Source organism: Triplophysa rosa, unplaced genomic scaffold, assembly GCF_024868665.1.
Source record: "Triplophysa rosa unplaced genomic scaffold, Trosa_1v2 scaffold143_ERROPOS450313, whole genome shotgun sequence".
NCBI lineage: Eukaryota > Metazoa > Chordata > Actinopteri > Cypriniformes > Nemacheilidae > Triplophysa > Triplophysa rosa.
In genome coordinates this window covers 177,827-196,587 of record NW_026634146.1, presented here as the reverse complement: position 1 = coordinate 196,587, position 18,761 = coordinate 177,827, and positions in this window count along the sequence as shown.

The following is an 18,761-nucleotide window of genomic DNA, read 5'->3' as shown; positions in this document are numbered from 1 at the left end:
ATTATGGAGTCTGGGTTTGATTTTCATTGAGATTAAAGTGCGTAAATATGCCATGATGAAAAACTCCTCAATGGCGAAAGGAAGGGAGAGTATGGAGGGAGGTATTTTGTCTGCCTAGCTAGCTGTAGCTGTAGTGAGCTTGCTTGAACTGTAGCTGTTTGTTAGCAAAGGACTATTGAAATTCCTGCACTGTTCTTAGGTAAGATGTTGTTTTTTCAACTAGCTGTTGTTAGCACCTAGCCATCTAGCTGAGTTCCCATTCAGTCGGTCCACTCGGTACAACACATGACTATGGGATATTGCGTTTTTGCGCCATCTACTGAAGACACCTATATACACGCCTTAATAGGCAAATGACGCATGACGACGTGGGCGGGACTGCCTGCCCACAGCATATAAATACAGTCGCATGTGTCATTCCCTTTGTTCTTCAGCTCTTCACCGTGCTGCTAGGACACCGTCACGCAATTCTGTTTTCACGAGTGGTAGCCCATGTGGTGATTCCGGTTGAAACTGTAATAAAATAAGTGTGTTTTTCAGCTTCAGTTTAGCACTGCTAACAACAGCTAAGTAAACCTCTTTTAAAAAAGAAAATGTCTAAAAAAGATCGCCCCTGCCCTATGGCATGTGGGTATTCACTATCAGAAAAGGATACTCACGAGCACTGCCCGGTGTGTCTGGGGATAGTCCATGCAAGGCTTGCTGTCTCTAATACCAGGGCATGTGCACATTGCCAGCGGCTCCGCCATTCCACACTCGAGCGGCATGGAGCATTTGTAGAGCGGGTGCTTAGCGGGGCAGCAGTGAAGCATGGTCATTCTGTACACGGGTATAACAAGCACTCCCAGTGCACTGAGGAGTGCGTTCCTCAGTGCACCGATCTCCCCATCTGGGCTCTTCAGAGAAGGTCTAGGCGCATTCCAAGCGCGGTTTGAATTTTCCAAAAAGCAGGCGGAGTCCCTGAGAGGCTCGATGCCGCGGAGGTTAACGCCCCGGGGCCGTCGACTGCCAACGCTGGCCTCAGGTTAGTCTACCGGCCAAAAGACCGACTCCAGCAGCAGCACCGAGACCCGATGCTTGGGGAACGCAGAGAATGCGTACACATCGGAATCCCCGCTGCAGCAAGGAAGGGAAAGTCGTATCCCTGACCAGCAGCTGAGAGAGGAATATCGGTCTCGAGGCAGCCATTTTCCTCTCTTGGCGCAGACAAGACCCTACAAAAGGAAGGGTTCAGTTTTGAGTTTATTTGTCAAAGACAAGAAAATAAAGTGTTGTGTTCAGCATACAATGCCTCATGTCTTGCTTTGTCAGCAGAATCAAAATATTTTAGAAATACTAACCTCGCAGTCGGGCCACGTGCCGACAGAGGTAAAAGGTGCATCGATGTCTCATACACAGAATTATGGGCAAGTGGATGCGGAGATTCCCCGAGTAATGACGGGGATCCTCACTCTCTGCCTAAGAACGATGGCGCGCATGTGCCTCAGCACCATGGGTGCTTCGCTCGATCCAGTGGGGTTATCGACTACAGTTTCTTTCGCAAACCCCCCCCCCCCTGCTTCGGTGGGGTAATCACAACATTAGTCCCAGAAGGGAGCAATTCAACTGGTTCCGCAGGGAAACATGGAAGACAGGTTTTTACAGCCTTTACTTCCTCCTTCGAGGGTTTACGGCCTATCCTAGACCTGAGACGAATGAACAAACATCTCAGACAAATCAAATTCAAGATGCTACGGTACGGCATCTTCTGTGTTCCTTGCGTCCCAGAGACTGGTTAACATCAGTGGATCTAACCGATGCATACTTCCACATCTCAATTCACCCGGGGTACAGGAATTTTCTGAGGTTCTCCTTCGAGGAGGCCACGTACAAATTTCAGGTCCTACCGTTCGGGCTGTCCCTAGCACCACACATTTTTACGAAATGCATGGAGGCAGCACTGGCACCATTGCGGCGCCATGCAGGGAATGAGAGTGTTCGCCTATTTGGACGACCTGCTCCTGGCCTCAGACAATGGAAAGCAAGCAGTGTTACAGACACAAGCACTTGTTTCCCGTTTGCGGGCTCTGGGGTTTCTAATAAATCTCGAAAAGAGCTCCCTGGTCCCAAAGCAGCAGATAATATATCTCGGTTTGGAGATAGATTCCGTACAGAACACAGCTATGCTGTCAGTGTGAAGGGTCGAGGTTTTTTCGCAGCTGCCTGGCTCAGTTTCAGCTGGGCAAACGGGTCCGTTTTCACTTAATATTGAGACTGCTGGGGCTCATGGCCTCAATGATAGCGGCAGTCCGGTTGGGTCTCCTCTTTATGCGTGCCTTTCCAGAGATGGTTACTGAGCACGAGATTAAACGTGGCACAGCATCTGCACAGACAGGTGACGATCACGCCTTCGTGCGTTCAGACTCTGGTTCCCTGGGGAAACCCAGTTTTTGTTATCGGAGGGAGTTCCCCTGGGCAGGGTGACATCACGTATTGTGGTGTCGACGGATGCGTCGCTACATGGATGGGAATGGTCAGCAGCGCTAAGACAGCATCATGTAAATTTTCTGGAGGTGCAGGCTGTTCTTCTGGCGCTGAAACACCTTGCCTGGTGTCTGCGGGACAAACATGTGTTAGTCAGGATGGACAACACGACAGTGGTGTCATATATAAACAGACAAAGGGGGACGCACTATAAAAGTTTATTTGGCGACAATCTCGGCCTGTCATGAGGGCATAAACGGTGCTATCCCGAGCGCACACCCACTCGCTGTTCGGTTCCTGAAAGGGGCACGGCGTCTGAGGCCCGTTTTAAAATCAATGGTGCTGTCATGGGACCTGGTCTCAGTTCTGGAGGCTATGTGTGGACCCCCTTTTGAACCCTTGGATTCTTTGGATCTAAGAATGCTGTCGTATAAAACGGTACTGCTGCTGGCGCTGGCATCGGTGAAGCGCGTGGGCGATCTGCACGCACTGTCAGTGCATCCCTCATGTATGCAGTTTTCTCTGGATGAGTCGAAGGTGGCGCTGCACCCAAACGCAGCGTACCTAAAGTCTTGTCGGGGGCATATAACACACTCCCCTTTGAGCTGCCCGCCCTGTCAACCGTTTCTGCGGACTCCGGGGAGGACGAGAAACTACGTGCTTTGTGTCCGGTTCGGGCTCTGCGTAGGTATGTGGAGCAGACTCAAGCCACGCGTTCCTCAGATCAGCTGTTTGTATGTTTTGCCAATCCAGTTCGGGGGAAGCCGCTGTCCAAACAGCGCCTTTCACAATGGACCGTGGAGGCGATATCTCTTGCATACAAGAGCAGGGGTTTGGACCTGCCTATGGGGGTGCGTGCGCACTCAACAAGGGGCATGGCAACATCATGGGCACTTTTTAGAGGAGTTCCTATAGAGAACATTTGCGCGGCAGCTAGTTGGGCGTCACTGCACACGTTTGTTCGGTTTTACCGACTAGATGTCACGGCTACGACAGTGGCTCATTCCGTGCTCACCACAGGATTTTCAGGCCAGGGGCCGTCACTTCCGTGAGGTGCTTGGGTTAAGCTCGGCGAAGAGCTGGACTGAACAAAGGGAATGACACATGCGACTGCATTTATATGCTGTGGGCAGGCAGTCCCGCCCACGTCGTCATGCATCATTTGCCTTTTAAGGTGTGTATATAGGTGTCTTCAGTAGATGGCGCAAGAGCGCGATATCCCATAGTCATGTGTTGTACCTCGTTTCCCTCCTTCTGGGAACAGTAGTTATATGCATAACTCAACGTTACTTTTCACCTAGCACTTTTAGTCACTTTGAAGTCTTGAGCTGTTAATTGAGTAACTGGGCTCAGCTGTGAAGCAATCACTGACCCATTAAGCAATCAGGGAGCCTGTACTATATTAGCACTGATTTCTGAAGTGGCAACGGAAGCGGCAGCCCTTGTGTGAAGACAGACGAGGTAAAGACTTTCAACTCTACCTGCGTGGCTTCACCTAACAGCGACACTGCCACGCCACTATTAATGTCTATTGTTTTTTTTTGTTGCTACTAACGTGTGTTTCCAGTAAATTTAGACTGTCCACCGTAGACGCACTTACAAACTTACACAGCGGAGACCTCAGCACCATCTTTGGTGACTCTACACTAGCCCTCAACAGTCTGCTTGTCTGGTTGTAGGACTCTGGAACTGACAGTCATCTGTCAACAAGGCAGACTTCATCCCGGCCCTCACCATTCAGACTAATCTCAATGTTCCGCACTGACTGAAACATGGATCTGTAAAGAGAACACTGCACTGCAAAAAATGACTTTCTTACTTAGTCTTTTTTTCTTGTTTTCCAGTGAAAATGTCTACAAATTCTTGAATCAAGATGCATTTTCTTGATGAGCAAAATGACCTAAGAAAATAAGTCTTGTTTTTAGTAAAAAAAATGAAGTTTCAGTGAATTTGTGCTTAAAACAAGCAAAAAAATCTGCCAATGGGGTAAGAAAAATAATCTTGAATTAAGGTTGACCTTTTTCTTAGTCACTCAATTCAAGTTTATTTTTCTTACCCCATTGGCAGATTTTTTTGCTTGTTTTAAGCACAAATTCACTGAAATTTCATTTTTTTTTTTACTAAAAACAAGACTTATTTTCTTAGGTCATTTTGCTCATCAAGAAAATGCATCTTGATTCAAGAATTTGTAGACATTTTCACTGGAAAACAAGAAAAAAAGACTAAGTAAGAAAGTCATTTTTTGCAGTGTACACTGCGGGGCAGTCGGCCTCTTGGCACCACAATGTTCAGCTTTAATCAATCCTCCTCATCCTTCTGGTCGAGGAAGGTGGAACAGGCTTGCTTGTTTCCAACACATGGAAATTCACTCCTGTGTCATTTCCCCTGCAAGCGACTCCTCATCTTGAATACAATGAGCAATTACCATCAATCATCCATAAAAACACTGCAAAATGAATTTTCTTACTTAGTCTTTTTTCTGTTTTCCAGTAAAAATGTCTACAAATTCTTGAATCAAGATGCATTTTCTTGATGAGCAAAATGACCTAAGAAAATAAGTCTTGTTTTTAGTAAAAAAATGAAATTTCAGTGAATTTGTGCTTAAAACAAGCAAAAAAATCTGCCAATGGGGTAAGAAAAATAATCTTGAATTAAGGTTACCTTTTTCTTAGTCACTCAATTCAAGATTATTTTTCTTACCTTACCACATATAAGTTTTCGTTTTTTGGAATTTATTTTAACAATTGTAACATTTGAGCAGAGTCATGTGGTTGATAAGCAATGTCTTTATTAGGTAAATCTTAAAATTACGTGTATGCCTCTCCACAGAGCTTGTGCAGAGCTACATGGATTTGCTAGCTAACATTCAGTCACAACTATCACATGTATACAGTCAACTATCAACTTCCGACTACCAATGCTAAATTTCAACTTTGATATTATGAAGAATCTTGTGTTTTTATAAGGCATGGATATAGATCATTCAGTGATTTCACGCTGCAATTCACTTAATCTACATTACTCAACTCAACTCAACTCAACTTTATTTATATAGCGCTTTTACAATTTTCATTGTTACAAAGCAGCTGTACATGAGACACATTGACTACAAGCAAAACAATCAAAGTTGTACCTGCAAAAACAAGAAAAGGTTGAAAACACAGAAGACAGACACACCCACACACAAAACACTCCACACACACAACACGCACACGCACCAACACACACAGACACACACACACACACACACACACACACACTACACACACACACACGTACGTACACAGACAAGTACGCACACACACACACGCTCAGTGAGAGCACACATTTAGGATAAAGGAGAGAGAAGCACAGGTCAAATATAACAGATAATAAATTCCTATATGCAATATTAATTAAGTAAAACTTTAAATTCTAAAGCAGCCCCCCCGGTCAGGCAGATAGTGCAAAAACAGTATGCAAACGGTGGCGAGGAACCCAAAACTCTAATCGAGAAAAAAAACCTCAGGAGAACCCAGGCCCAACCAGGGGATTCCAGTTCCCCTCTGGCAAAAGCTGCTGCCTCTGCACAAGCTCCAGAGAACTTGCACAACAAGGCTAAATAAAATAAATAAACTTAATAATAAAATAAATTATAGTTTAAGATTATCATTAATAATCTAATAGCATTTGAATTTTGTGGTGAAGACATGTCAAGAGACCGCGTCCTTCTTTATCCAGCTCTATCATCTCAGCTCTTGTCAGGTCCCCACTTCCCATTCTCCGCTCTACCATCAGGTCAGGCCATGAACTGCATCCTGCTCGCTGTGGTAACCTTGGAACAATGAGACAAGACTGGCTGAGAGTAGAGTACTGTTCTGTACTCTTTGATGCAACAAGTACATCAGTTGTGTTTTTGGTTCCGGTTGATCTAACTAATGCAGCCTAAACCCTCTGAAGATTTATATTATGGAAGAGTAGTGTATGCAAGATTAAAAAGATGCGTCTTTAGTCTAGATTTAAACTGACAGAGTGTGTCTGCCTCCCGGACAGTGCAGGGAAGACTATTCCAAAGTTTAGGCGCTAGATAGGAAAAGGATCTACCACCTGCACTTGATTTTGAAATTCTAGGTATTACCAACTGACAGGACGCCTGAGAGCGTAATGCACGTGAAGGACTGTAAACAAAAGGAGTTCATTCAAGTACTGAGGAGCTAAACCATGTAAGGCTTTATAGGTAATAAGCAAGATTTTAAAGTTAACGCGATGCTTTATAGGTAACCAGTGCAAGGTTGACAGAACCGGGCTAATATGTTCATACTTTTTTGTACGTGTAAGAACTCGAGCTGCCGCGTTTTGGACCAATTGGAGTTTTTGTAATAAGCCTGCAGGGCAACCACCTAACAGTGCATTACAGTAATCTAGTCTTGATGTCATGAATGCATGAATTAACTTCTCTGCATCTGAGATTGACAGCATATGACGTAGTTTAGATATATTCTTAAGATGGAAAAACGCAATTTTACAGGTGTTGGCGACGTGGCTCTCAAATGACAGATTACTATCGAATAGAACGCCAAGATTCTTTGCTGACGACGAGGGTTTTATGGAACATCCGTCAATAGTTAAACAGTATTCTTGGTTGTTACTTATAGCAGTTTTCGGTCCAATAAGTAACACTTCCGTTTTGTCCGAGTTCAGTAATAAAAAGTTGTTACTCATCCAGTTTTTTATATCGACTATGCATTCCATTATTCGATGGAACTGCTGTGTTTCATGAGGCTTCGAGGAAATATAAAGTTGAGTATCATCAGCATAACAGTGAAAGCTAACTCCGTGTCGCTTTATTATATCTCCTAGAGGTAGCATGTATAATGCGAAGAGCAGAGGCCCTAAGACTGAGCCCTGTGGTACACCGTACTGGACTTGCGATTTGCGTGACACCTCATTGTTTATTGCTACAAATTGAAAATGGTCGGATAAATAAGATTTAAACCATTTCAAAGCTATTCCCTTAATGCCGACATAATTTTCGAGTCTATGTAGGAGTGTGCTGTGGTCAATGGTATCGAATGCAGCACTAAGGTCTAGCAGCACCAATAACGAGATACAACAAGGCCAAACAGTTGCTTTGCAAACCAACTCAGCTTTCTGTGTCTTGACAATAAAGTCTTACTTTTGGTATCAAAACCCGAGACTCAAGAGTGTTTCTTCAAGAAAGAGAAACCACAACAACATCCAGATCTCACCATCTGACAACTGGAGTTCCTCAAGGATCAGTTCTTCCTCCTCTCCTCTTTTCTATTTATACCACCTCACTGGGTCCAATTATTAAGGCACATGGGTTCTTATACCAATTTTATGCAGATGATACGCAGCTTTATTTCTCTTTTCAGCCATCTGACCCCACCATCTCTGCCTGCCTTCTGAACATCTCTTCTTGGATGAAAAAGCATCACCTACAACTCAAACTCTCCAAGACAGAACTCCTGGTTATACCGGCCCACCCATCAAATAAACACAACCCTACCATTCAGCTCGGATCCTAAACTATAACACCCACCAAGTCTGCAAGGAACCTGGGGGTGAAGCACGACGACAATCTGAAATTCACCTCTCACATCACAGCAACCTCTCGAACTTGCAGGTATGTGCTCTACAACATCAGGAAAATCAGGCCGTTCCTGACGGAGCATGCCTCTCAGCTGCTAGTCCAAGCTCTTGTCATATCAAGACTGGACTACTGCAATTCTCTACTGGCCTGCCTTCCAACCAATGCAGTCAAGCCTCTGCAAATGATCCAGAATGCAGCTGCATGTCTAGTTTTCAATCAGCCTAGAAGAACCCATGTAACACCCCTCCTGATTTCACTTCATTGGCTGCCAGTCGCTGCCCGCTGACACTGGCCTTCAGAACGATAACGGCGACCTTGCCCCTTTACCTTAACTCGCTGCTCCAGGTCTACATGTCCTTCCATTATCTTCGGTCTGAAAATGAGCGACGCCTGGTCATTCCATGACAGCGAGGCACCAAATTGCTTGTAAAATTTGTTACTCATTCGGTTCCAGAATGAAATGCCAGCCTCCACCCGAACTGCAGCATCCTTCACAACTTTCAAAAAACTGCTCAAAGCATACCTGTTCCACATTAATTTGACTAACCAATAACTGTCTATGTCTTGTGTCTAAAAAAAAAGATTTGCTCATTCTCTCCCTTGCATGCCCCAGCTTTAATGCTCCTAGTAGCATGGCCTTGTAAGATAACGGTACTGTTTAGCGTGCTGACAAAATGTTTATATGCTCTCCTACTTTTAAGTCGTTTTGGATAAAAGCGTCCGCCAAATGAATAAATGTAAATGTAATGTATTGGACTGAAAATCATGGACGCTCATGAATCCAGAATTTCTTTCAAATTGCACTCGGTCGAGTTGTTTAATCTGTATGTGATTTTTTTTATGGGATCCACCTTAGTGTTGATAGGAAGAGTTGATGTTCATTATAGAAAACGTCTTGGTTACGGATGTAACCTCGGTTCCCTGATGGCGGGAACGAGATGTTGTGTCGAACCGACAGAATGGGGTTTGTCTTGAGAACTTATCATCTTCTGAGTATTTAGAAAAGGCCAATGAAAATTGGCGAATGAAATTTGCATGCCGGGCTCCTCCCCGGATGTCCGGGTATAAGAGGGAAGCCGGCGTGCTCATTCATTCACCTTTTGTTCTTCAGAGCCTACGCATCTGGTGAGCTTCTCTACAATCTGGATGATCTTTCTTTCTGCTGGAATCTACGACGTGGACAGCGGACGGTCCCTTCCTGCAGTGACTCTCCCCTGGGCGTCTCGGCAGTTCCGGAGGTGTTCGAGCAAATTTCCTTTTCTAAAAGAGCAAATTTCTCCAGCGTGGCTTGTCCCGCTGTTCTCATGGGTGCAACACACTCATCGAGGAGGGGGACGGACACAATGCCTGCTTCCAGTACTCTGGGGCAGACGTTGTGGATACGTCCTGCCCGCACTGCGGGCGGTGACGATTCAGACGTTGCGTCACAGGTTGTTTGTGTTCCCACGGGACTCAGCCACCACCTCGTTTGCCATGACATTCCACCTCGTCATGACACAAGACATTCTTGAAACCAAGTGAACGGGTACCAAAAGCACTCAGAGCTCATTTAGGTGGCACAGTAATGTAGACAGTACAAAAAAGTGTTTTTTTACCTGTGCTCTTGTGGAAATGTTTGGATGACTGTAGCAACAGTGTATCTGCTGAGGTTGGGCTGAACTCTCTGTCCAGCTGCATAAACCTGCAGCACTCGGACAAGCAAAAGTGCGGTCATCAAAGTCACTGAGTGCAGCTGTAACACGTCAGAGGAGACCTGGCCCTCCTGGCTGAGACTGGTTTCTACCGAGGTTTTTTTTTCTCCATTTATTTATCATTGGAGTTTGGGTTCCTCGCCATAGGGCCGTGTTGGCTTGCTCTCGGGAGACTGCATTTATTAGATATTATTTATTAGAATGATCTTGCTTGTTCTATAAACACCATGCACTGTGCTGTGTTTGACCTTTTCTGTGTTTTTCTGTTTTTCTTATTTTCTCCTGCTGCTTTGGAACAATGCACATTGTGAAAAGCGTTATATAAATAAAACTGAATTGAATCTGTTCAGACCCTGACATGGTGCTAAGCACTTTTCCATGTCAAAGACCGTTTTTATAAATATGAAATCAGACAAGCACACATATCAAATAAAGTCAAGTCAACTTTATTTATATAGTGCTTTTTACTATTTTCATTGTTACAAAGCAGCTGTACATGAGACATATTGACTATAAGCAAAACATTTAAAGCACACATTTAAGATAAGGGAGAGAGAAACACAGTTCAAATATTAACTGACTATAAATTCCTATATGTAATATTAATTAAGTAAAACTTTTAAATAAATAAATAATGCAGCCCACCGGCCAGGAAAACAGTGCAAAACAGTATGCAAACGGTGGCGAGGAACCTAAAATTCCAATGGAGAAAAATAAAACCTCAGAGGGAAACCAGGCCTAACCAGGGGATTCCAGTTCCCATCTGGCAAAAACTGCTGCCTCTGCACAAGCTCGACAGTGCTTGCACAACAAGGCTAAATAAAAAAAAAAAGATTTAAGATTATCATTAATAATCTAATAGCATCTGAAATTTTGTAGTGAAGACGTGTCAAGTTGCCGCGTCCTTCTTTATCCAGCTCTATCATCTCAGCTCTTGTCAGGTCGCTGCTTCCCATTCTCTGCTCTACCATCAGGTCTGGGCATGAACTGCATCCTGCTCGCTGTGGTAACCTCGGAACAATGAGACAAGACTGTTCTGCACTCTTTGATGCAACAAGTACATCATATGTTTTTGGAAGTGTTCCTGGTTCCGGTTGATCTAACTAATGCAGCCTAAACCCTCTGACGATTTATATTATAGAAGTGTAGTGTATGCAAGAGTAAAAATATGCATCTTTACTCTAAATTTAAATGGACAGAGTGTGTCTGCCTCCCGGACAGTGCAGGGAAGACTATTCCAAAGTTTAGGCGCTAGATAGGAAAAGGATCTACCACCTGCACTTGATTTTGAAATTCTAGGTATTACCAACTGAAAGGACGCCTGAGAGCGTAATGCACGTGAAGGACTGTAATACAAAAGGAGTTCATTCAAGTACTGAGGAGCTAAACCATGAAAGGCTTTATAGGTAATAAGCAAGATTTTAAAGTTAACGCGATGCTTTATAGGTAACCAGTGCAAGGTTGACAGAACCGGGCTAATATGCTCTAATTTTTTTTGTGATAGAACGCATTTTGTACCATTTGGAGTTTTTGTAATAAGCCTGCAGGGCAACCACCTAACAGTGCATTACAGTAATCTAGTCTTGATGTCATGAATGCATGAATTGACTTCTCTGCTTCTGACATTGACAGCATATGACGTAGTTTAGATATATTCTTAAAATGGAAAAATGCAACTTTACAGGTGTTGGCGACGTGGCTCTCAAATGACAGATTACTATCGAATAGAACGCCAAGATTCTTTGCTGACGACGAGGGTTTTATGGAACATCCGTCAATAGTTAAGCAGTATTCTTGGTTGTTACGTACAGCAGTTTTCGGTCCAATAAGTAACACTTCTGTTTTGTCCGAGTTCAGTAATAAAAAGTTGTTACTCATCCAGTTTTTTATATCGTCTATGCATTCCATTATTCGATGGAACTGCTGTGTTTCATGAGGCTTCGAGGAAATATAAAGTTGACTATAATCAGCATAACAGTGAAAGCTAACTCTGTGTTGCTTTATTATATCTCCTAGAGGTAGCATGTATAATGCGAAGAGCAGAGGCCCTAAGACTGAGCCCTGTGGTACACCGTACTGGACTTGCGATTTGCGTGACACCTCATTGTTTATTGCTACAACTTGAAAACGGTTGGATAAATAAGATTTTAACCATTTCAAAGCTATTCCTTTAATGCCAACGTAATTTTCGAGTCTATGTAGGAGTGTGCTGTGGTCAATGGTGTCGACTCTGATCAAAGCAGTCTCTGTACTGTGACATGCTCTAAATCCAGACTGGAATTCTTCATTGATGTCATTCCTTTGGAGGAAGGAGCATAATTGAGTTTAAACTACTTTTTTCAGAACTTTAGATATGAAAGGTAGATTCGATATAGGCCTGTAGTTCCCTAGTTCTCTAGGGTCCAGTTGGAGTTTTTTGACAAGCGGCCTTATAACAGCCAGCTTATATGCTTTAGGCACATGTCCTAATGTCAGAGATGAGTTAATAATACCAAGAAGAGGATCTATAATTTCTGGGAGCATCTCTTTTAGTAGATTTGTATGTATAGGGTCTAGCATGTATGTTGTTGATTTAGATCTAATGATATTAGACAGTTCATCTGTTACGAGTCAGACGAATATGGAAGAGCACACGACGACGGAGCGACTCCCAGCGATCCTGCCTAACCCACCGCCTTTTCGGGATCCGCCAGGGGAGCCGGCCCGTCATGGACTACGCGGATGAGTTCCTGGACATGGCAGCAGAGTGGGTGTTCGGTGAGGAGGAGCTCGGCTTCATTTTTAATCGTGGCCTCACCGATCCCCTCTCCCCTAGCGAGATGAGGATGCTGGGTCCCCCCAGCTTCGACAACATGATCTGGATTTTGGCTGACCGGGACAACCCTGAGTCCATCGCATCATCCCGGGCATCCCTCCCGCTGGCTACTGTGCCAGAGGGTCGCGTCCTGGCCATCGCCACCTTGGGGGACTCAGCTCCTCCTCCCGCTAGCTCTGCAGAGCCTCCCACAACCCTCCGTGGCAAGCGGGGAAGGCGAGAATCCTGGGGGTCCACCTCCGAGGTGTCCCAGCCAGAGCCAGCCGTGCCGTTTGCCTCTTTCCTTCAGCCGACCTCCAGGCGGGTGGCTCGGCTGAAGAAGAAGAGGCAGCGGCGGGCAGCGCGGGCCTCTTCCCAGCCGGTGTCCCAGCCAGTGCAGCAGCCGGCGTCCAGTCCGGTGTCCAGTCCGACGTCAAGCCCGGTGCAGCCGGCATCCCAGCCAGTGATCCAGCCGGCATCCAGTCCAGTGTCCAGTTTCGTGCCCAGCCCGGTGCAGCCGGCGTCCAGTCCAGTGCTGCCGGCACCCAGTCCTGTGTCCAGTCCGGTGCAGCCGGAGTCCATTTCGGTGTCCTGTCCTGTCCAGCCGGTGCAGCAGCCGGCCTTCCAGCCGGCGTCAAGCCCTGGCCAGCCGGCATCAAGCCCTGTCCAGCCGGCGTCAAGCCCTGGCCAGCCGGCCTTCCAGCCGGCGTAAAGCCCTGTCCAGCCAGCCTTCCAGCCGGTGACTCTGCCGGCCTTCCAGCCGGCGCCCAACCTTGTCCCCCCCAGGACTTCCCCCCTAAGTCCCCCAGAACTCCGCGCCCTCAAGCACGTTCAGGGACTAGGACTGTTCCCCCCACAAGCCCTAGTCTGTCCCCACCCCCCCTCCCATGTTTATTATTTTTTATGTCTCACCCTAATCCCATTGTTATCCTGTCATGTCTGCCCTTGATTTTATTTTAATTGTTTTGCCTTGTCCTGTCTGTCACCCAGTCGGTCTTGTCTTGTCAGTCTACCCCTTGGTGAGCACCTGGAGGTGCTCATTAAAGGGGGGGGCTTCTGTCACGGCTCTGCCTTATCTTGTCATGGTTTTCTTGGTCTTGTGGCAGAGCTGTGACAAAGCCTTTGGTTATCTGTGGAGAGAAACATATTATTGTTTTGCCCACTCGTGGGAAGTATTTTGGTTTCTGTTTTTTATTATTAGTCCTGTCTTCGTTACCCCCTCGTGGGTGTTTTGTTTTTTGTTTAAATAAGTATTTGTTAACCCCTTCACCTATGGCTGCCTGCATTTAGGTTCTCCCTCACCGCTGTGCCTGACAGAGGGACTGAAGGGAGATGATGATGATTGGACAGTGAGAGTGGGTGAGGACTGGGTAAAACATAGAGCACAAATAAAACCAAAACAAAACGTCTTTTATGTCAGCTTGGAGAGGTGGAGGGAGAGGGAGGCTGGGCAGGACCAGTAGTTCATGCAGGGGCAGACAATCACACTCACCAAGCTGAAAAATAAAGTCCAGGTCAAGCAGGCAGTCACACTCAGTGATGGGGGGTGGGCGGGGCTCATATCCATACCCTCGTACTCCACTAACACTCCCTCGGTCATAGCAGTAGGAGTTGCAATCGGCACACACACCTGGTCAGCAACAGGCTATTCATCCTCCGCGACGGGGGTGGGCTCGGTCGCTCCCAATGGCGCTGGCTCCCAATTCGCGGCAGAGACACGCTTGTTGTCTGTGGTGGGCTCGGGCTGCAGCTCCTCGCCGTCTGAATGGCCCTCGCTGGGCACTGGCAGTTCGGAGAAGTCTGGGAGGCCGGACGAGACCAGCTCGAAGACCTCTGGAAGGCCGGACAGGACCGGCTCAAAGACCTTTGATGACGCTCTGCAGCGTCCACGCCGTTTCCCACAGCGTTGAGACGTTGTGGAGGAGTGCGGGAATGGATATGGGGCGAGCTGGAGCGGATTCCCCGCTATCGACTGGTTCGCTCAAGTCCTCATCTGCTCTCCCGACGCAGAATGCAGAGCCCATCGCTTGGAGGACTTGATTAATGAAGTCCTCCAGCGGAAACTCATCCGTGTCGGTAAGCAGAATAAAGACGAGCAGATCGTCAACCAGGCCAGTCAGGAATAAGCGGTTTAAAAATGAATCGCTCCAACTCACCCGATAGCATAAACTATAACCGACAAGGAACATGAGTATGACACTGGGTTTAAATACAGAGGGGAACATAATCAAGGGAAACAGAAACAGGTGCGGGACTAATTAACAATTATAGAAACTAATGATAGACCACAGGCAGACGGAAACATGGACGGAATCGTGACATCATCGTGATCTATGATAGAAAACAATTGCAATTTCTCCTTAGGGGTGCTGTAGTTAGTTTGTTCAGCGGGTTTCACTTCTGGTTGCATTGTTATAATTTTTCCTCTAATATCTTGGACTTTATTTTTGAGGTGGTTCATAAATTCATCACTGCAATGCTGATATCCAGAATCAGAAGTCGCTGACGATTTATTTTTTGTTAATTTAGCCACTGTGTTAAATAAAAACCTAGGGTTGTGCTGGTTTTCTTCTATTAGTGATGAAAAGTAGGCGGATCTAGACGTTTTTATGGATTTAATGTATTTTTGAATACTATCCTTCCATGCTGTACGAAATACCTCTAATTTAGTTTTCTTAAAGTTGCGCTCCATTTTTCAGGCCGCTTTCTTTAGAGCCTGAGTGTGATCATTATACCACAGTGTTGGGCTGTCATCATTAAATGTGGAGGAGCAACTGTGTCTAGTATTTCTGAGAACGTGGAATTAAAATTTTCAGTGGTAGTGTCAAGATCTTCAAAGTTATTACTCATGCTAGAGATTTGAGACAATTTGGGCAGATTATCGAGAAACGCATTTTGGGTAGTTGAACCATATTTGTAAAAAGGAGTTTGATTTGCAGCCGTAGGCCAGTGAAGCAAACATAATACCAGATAATGATCCAAAATGTCTTCGCTCTGCTGAAGAATTTTAACGTCGTCCACATTTATACCGTAAGACAGTATTAAATCTAAAGTATGATTACGAAGGTGAGTGGGTCCTGACACATGTTGACTAATGCCCATGGAGTTAAGAGTGTCTTTGAAAGCCATTCCTAAAGCATCTGTATCGTTATCTACTTGGATGTTAAAGTCACCAACGACAAGGACTCTATCTGCGGCCAGTACTAGTTCTGATAGGAAGCCACCAAATTCTTTAATAAAATCTGTGTGGTGCCCTGGAGGCCTATATACAATAGCCAGAATACATTTTAAAAATGTTTTATCCTTAGTATTAGGTGTTGTTACATGAAGTACCATGACTTCAAAAAATTGTATTTAGAATTAGACTTCTGGGAAATGCTAAAACAGTTATTGTAAAGTGCTGCGACACCTCCCCCTCTGCCTTTTAGACGAGGCTCATGTTTATAATAATAATCTTGGGGGACAGACTCATTTAAAGTAATATAATCATCTGGTTTTAGCCATGTTTCTGTCAAACAGAGCAAGTCTATTTTATGACCTCTTATCATATCGTTAACAAAAAGTGCTTTGTTAGAGAGATATCTAATATTTAGCAATCCGAGTCATAACAGTTTATTATCTGTATTTTGTTCATGTGTAATTTGTTTAACGTTTATTAAATTACTTTCAAGAGGTTTACGCATTATTTTATGTTTCCTAATCCGGGGGACAGACGCAGTCTCTATTTTATGATGTTTGGGAGAAGGGATTATCGCAAATTGTGCATTTTGTGTATTCTGCGACATGAGACGGCAAGCAGACAGTTGGTTATGCCCAGTGGCGAAACTTTGTTTAGAAAAGTGGTGGGGACAAAGACGACACAAACAATACTTTAATAAATTGTTTCTGTAAGAACTCGTTGGGAATATTCATGGACGTCACAAGCGCGAAACATGTAGGTGACTCCTCTAGAAAACAGTATAAAAATTGCGCCGCTTCATCGACGGCTTCAGTGGTGTAACGTTAGTGCGAAAGACGCATGACAAGTAATATTGACACTGCCCTGAAGCAGGTTTGAATCCTCTGACCTCACTATTCTAAATTTTCACATCACATATCAGATCTGCTTCCATTTGTTTTTAAACTATATCATGTTTTCATCAATATATAATTTAAAGCATGTTGTGCTTTATTATATGTAAGGATGGCTGTTGCCGTACGTAATTAAACGTATTAATTCGTGATGAAACAAAAACTACTGAAACGAATGTGTTTTCCCCATGTTAAAAATGTGGTGTTTGACAACCCCCTGTAATAAGGACAAACATTCAAGTATACAGGGGAAACATATGGAAAATAATATCTTTAAAAAATCTTATTTTCACTAATTACTACGGGCATCGCCTGATAGGCTACAAATATAAGTTTTACAACAAACTTTCTAAAATTTTTTTGAACTCATGAAACTACAAAGTTGTGACTTTTTCCATATATTGGAGTTTTCTATCAAGTATCAAAATGTAATTAATCTTGCAATAGGCGATAGCAACGGCATGTCGAGAACAATAAGGACGAATATATAGCACCAAAGTGCAATTAAGCGCAAAATGTTTGGTACATGTATGACTTGAACAGCCATTTTAAATATTTTCATAATCATTATATAAAAAAAAAATACCTTTAACAATCTGATATTATAGGAAAAGCTCAGCAAACAGCAGTCCGAACCACGACCGCATGAAAGCAGTACATTTGCTACGCTGTACGCCACCGGAGCAGTTAAGCTTTGTGGGCCTTTCTTACATTTTGTCTATTCCAATCTGAAACTGATGGGCGGAGTTAGTATAAATAGCCTCTGCTTACAAAGCGGGCTACTTGCACGGTAAATAGACGCTCCGTATTTTTTATTTCTTACAATAAGTGGTGGGGACAAAATTGACTTTGGCAAAAAGTGGTGGGGACATGACCCACCCATCCACCCGCAAATTACGCCTATGGTTATGGCATTCTGTCTGCTCCCTGACCTGGGCCCCATGCAAATCTGTGCATACGCACGTTATAAAAATGAAGCCCCACCCCCGTTAGAAAATTTTCATTCTGAGAACGTTCTCAGAACCTCCCCGCTGGTGTCTGGGACGTCGCCTAGTAACGACCCCAGAACGTTCCCGGTCACGATGTGGAGTTTTTTAAAGGGTGCAGGGACGTTATTTGGCCGACTTTCACAGAACATTCAGGTCATTCTCTGCCTGAGAACTTTTCGTCCCTAGAACGTTCTCCAAACGTCCCTGCTGGTGTTGAGGACGTCGCCTAGTAACGTTCCCAGAAAGTTCCGAAATGGTCAGGATGTGAAATTTGCAGGACCTTAAGTGGACTGGTGCTCCGCTGATGGTGATAGGACTGTGTTCTCTGTCTTTCCTACTAAAGTCCACCACCAGCTCCTTGGTCTTACTGGCGTTGAGAGAGAGGTTGTGTTCTTCACACCAACGTGACAGAGTATTCCACAGTATTCAGCGCTTCTTTATTGATAAAATAAAATAAATGAAAGATGTATACATACTAAATTTGTCAGGGCCCCCGCTGGTCTAGTGCCCTGGGCACGTGCCCGGCAGGCCCGTGCGTTAATCCGTCCCTGTGGACAGCATTGATGATGTGAATTTAGCTGTTGCAAATGGTGTGATTGTAATTAGTTACACTTTTACTTTAGTCTTGCCGCTTGGGACAACAAGCAACAAAAAAAAAACACCATATCCATTAAAGATTCATTAAAAGTGTTAGATGGCAAGATCATGGGATTAAAAACATAAAAATATCCCCCTGTGCTGCATTTCCCCTCTATTGCAACATGTCTTTTAGACATGTTTATATGATTTTAAACCTGTTAAACTCTATGGACCCGGCAGCGGGACCAAAATTACGTCATAAAAGTATTCCCTCAATGTTTACATGTATTTCTGTAACTCCCCAGCTGGCACACGACTGACCTTCAACGTTGATATTTGGTTGAAATTATGTACGTTCATGGTTCAACGTTTATCCAACATTGAAACAATGTTTAATGCTAAATGGTTGTAAAAGGTCAGTAAAATACTTATAAATCAACGTTGAAAATTCAGCAAGGTCTGCACCAATAATCAACATAATATGTTTAACATACAAAAATGAATTTGTCCAGTATGAATGTTTTCTGTGATAATTTTACATGAATGTGGATACTTAAAACACTTAACATTTAAATCATTAA